Below are 3,572 nucleotides of genomic sequence, written 5' to 3' on the forward strand. Positions count from 1 at the left end.
GGGGTGTCCACCACTGGCGGATTTAAGACAATAGAGCAAGTACGTCGGAAACAATGCTCCTTAAAAGACAATGAAACTACAATTACAAATCTCATTCTCTGATAAGTTCGACATGGTCTAAAACCGCCTATGTCATCTGACCTGGCTGTTCAACCGAAACATTCAAAACTTCTAATATTTATGATTATGATTTGAGCCAATCACCACGCTCAAAAACTCATTTGATATTCTTCCCAAATAAAAAAACGTACCGCGAGTCTAGCAGATTCTTTTACAAAGCCATGGTCTTTAGAGGATCAGAATCTCTGCCCGGAGCTTTCCTTTAACTCGCCTGAGGTACAATCCCCACCTTAATATTTAGCACAAAAGGGGAATTCCCTCAAAATTTGAAAAACCGCAAGTGATTTTTAAGTGCTTTAAAGTACGGTTGGAAAGTAGAGTTTTAACTCTGAGTTTTGGCGCTAGACTTAAAACTTAGGACCTTAGGATCTCAGGATCTAAAAGCTCAAAAATGTTCCAATAAGACTGAGAATATAGCCTGGAAGCCACTTAACCCCTCCCAAATCAAAAAATCCAATGAAACAAAATGGAAGTACTGAAACTGCAGTTCTCGCCCGATTTTTAAATTCTATATTTCGGCCCCGATTGTAAATACCAAAGTAACTCCTCTTAGGCAAGTGAAAAGACCTTTAATTTTCTCCACACAAACGTGTTTTATACTTCAGAGATGATAAGTCAATGCAATGTTGACTTTAAAAGTGAATATGAAACAGTGATGTTTTTTCTAAGCAACTATTCCAACCGTACAACTGTGGTAGAAACTCTTAGAGTTGGGATTTCAAAATTTTAAATAAAAGGTGACACAAAACTTAATCCGAGGGAGGTGGTACTAGGTTTGCGAGGTGTCGAGTAAGTTCGAGCTTAAAATCGAAAATCGACCCTGACGTTTTTGGAACCCTTAGAGGGACTTTTCCCCAAAATCTTTGTCGATTATCACACAATTTTTGCTCCTAATTTTTGAAAATGACCACCATTTGAGAGGGGGAAATTTCGATTTTCCTGAATTTTGGACCCTTTCAGAGGGTAAATCGGTTTTTTGTAACCCTTTGACAGACTTTAGTGAGGGGAAACATTTTGAGTTATGGAGATCGGTTTACAAGGCATTGTTCACTGAAGGAACGGGAAAACTTGCTCGAGTTAAGGAGACATTCGAGTCATAGAGGTTCGAGTTAAAGAGACTCTACTATAGTTATATTTTAGGACCTATTATATGATACAAGTTGAAACTAACAAAAATTAAGTAACTAAAAATACCAAATTCTAAACACAAATATCACAAAATTTTGCGCAAAAAATATCAAAAGGATAATAAATGCTTTGACAGCTTCCAAAATTATTCAACTGTTTCTTGCACTCTATCTCATCCATGATATCGATACAGTTAATCTGTGGGCGCGTTGCTCGCTTGAAAACCGATTCTAAAATAATTGAAAAAGTAGTTTAGAAGCATTTTAACCATTTCCAAACGGACGCTATATAGAGAATTCTCAATAGCCATTAGGCATGTAATAATTGCTTTCTCGAGATTCTCAACCAGTTAAAATACGAGCACAGAAAACTGTGCTAAGTCTGCCTTGCTAAAGCTGAAGCCATTGCGATCATAAGAGATAGGAAAGATCTGGGCTACGAATTTTTTTGTTTAGGACACCAAACTAGATATATTGAGCAATAACCCTTTGCTTTCAATAAAGTAGCTGAATAAGCAAGACCTGATCTTTGAGAATCTTGAAAAAGTAAACTTGAACTCAGTCCCTTAATTCACTTTTTTATGATTCTGAAAGCACTCACGACTGAACTAGCGCATCAGTAAAATCACAATGTGGTTCAAAGTGGGCCCGGGTACAAGATTGTGGAAAGTAAGAATTAAACTGATGAAAAGGGCAATCTGGATATTATCTTTTTGTGTGTTTTTTGAGAATTGGTGAAAACTTTTTGCGGGTTTTCAAAGAAAAATAACAACTTTTGTCTCACCTTCATTGTTATACAGCCATCTTTTTTCTGACATGCTTCTCGCTGATGTCACTAAAATGTAGAATTTACAATTATAAAGTAGTCTCTCGACTTCTGTTGGGGTGGGTAGCTCAGTTGGTAGAGCATTCGCCTTGCAATCCCGGGGGGCGGGGGCACTCAACTCCAAAACGACCATACGTGCGGCCCAAAATTAGGCCCTTGAAACCGACCCTTACGGTGCATTTTTTGAAAATTTTTGACCATTTTCAGGCAAAATATGGTCAGATTTTCGAAATTTTACTTTATCACATCTTTGCTGATTTCGACCCTTACAGTGCACTTTGGGAAACTCAAGGTAAATGACCTACCACACATGCGGCCCTTAAGGGTATATTTTCCAAGTTTCCCAAAGTGCACTGTAAGGGTCGAAATCAGCGCAGATGAGAAAGATCGCACTCTAAGGATGTAAAATTTCGAAAATCTGACCATATTTTGTCTGAAAATGGTAAAAGAATTTAAAGAAGATGCACCTTAAGGGTCGATTTTTCGCTCATTATTTGCTTTCCATATAACGTTAGATGAACGTTGAAAAAAACGTTGTGTGCCAGCTGAGAGTAGGTGTGGTGCTCCACCTCAGGATTTGACTTTCCAGTGGCAAAGCCCCTCTTTTTTTTATAAGAATCAATAAGTTTTTGATGAGGCTCGGTCTTAATTTTTTCAAATTTGGCCATTTTAAGCTCAACATTGTTCTTAAAATGTTCTTACTTTTGCCTCATTGTTTCTTTAAAAAAAGAGTGTATTGGATTCAGAATTTATCATTAAATCGATGTTTAGATGGACATAATTTTAGCTGTATATGTTCATCAAAAACAGGAAGCCATTTTTTTACCCAGCTGACACACAACCTTGGTCCATCGTTCATCTAACGATATATGGACGTTGTGAATATTAGAAAAACGTTGAAATGACGTTGTGTGCCAGCTTTTGAAGCCATTTCCAGAAGCTGGTCATCACTTTGTGTGATCTAATTAGCCAAAATTAAACCGAAAATTAAACCTTAACAATTTGTTTGCATAAAATAGCATTAAATACTATTTTAGCTAACGGGTAAAATTGAAATAAAATATACTTACACGCCAAAAATGAAATAAGTAAAATTGCAACCATTAAATATTTTTCGATCTTTATTCCATAAATCATGTTGGATCCTATTTTGTTCCTTCTTAATGCATTAAAATCAAAATGAAAATTATTAGATTTTTAGATTTTCGGTTATTAGACTAGATTAGAAGACCGTTGCTTTTCTTTTCTCTCTTTTATGTACCGTAGTAAATGAAAATCTCCAAAAAACTCTTCCTTTTATACCCCATTTTTGAGTCTACAAGATTGATTCAATATGTCGAACACGATGCTCACTTAATTTCAAGCCCAAAATAAAAGTCTAAGACCATAACAGTTCCGCCCTTCAACTCAAATCACTACAGATGTGTTATTTTATTTGAATAATTTTTTTCTCATTTTGAAGAAGATTTTAAGTCTAAGGAAAGCCATAAGCAAAAAAG

The 3,572-nt window shown here is 35.9% G+C and overlaps 1 long non-coding RNA gene across 1 annotated transcript; it reads right to left on the reverse strand.

Annotated features, from left to right (window-relative positions):
- Nucleotides 1-1,216: 1,216 nt before the first annotated feature.
- Nucleotides 1,217-3,344, reverse strand: LOC136811955 (uncharacterized). The gene is made up of 3 exons (XR_010847306.1): nucleotides 3,144-3,344; nucleotides 2,032-2,082; nucleotides 1,217-1,478 (listed from the first exon to the last, which is right to left on the reverse strand). It is a non-coding gene; the product is annotated as an uncharacterized lncRNA (long non-coding RNA).
- Nucleotides 3,345-3,572: the final 228 nt, after the last annotated feature.

Source organism: Clytia hemisphaerica, unplaced genomic scaffold (genome assembly GCF_902728285.1).
Source record: "Clytia hemisphaerica strain Z4C2 unplaced genomic scaffold, Clytia hemisphaerica genome assembly, whole genome shotgun sequence".
In the NCBI taxonomy this organism is placed as follows: domain Eukaryota; kingdom Metazoa; phylum Cnidaria; class Hydrozoa; order Leptothecata; family Clytiidae; genus Clytia; species Clytia hemisphaerica.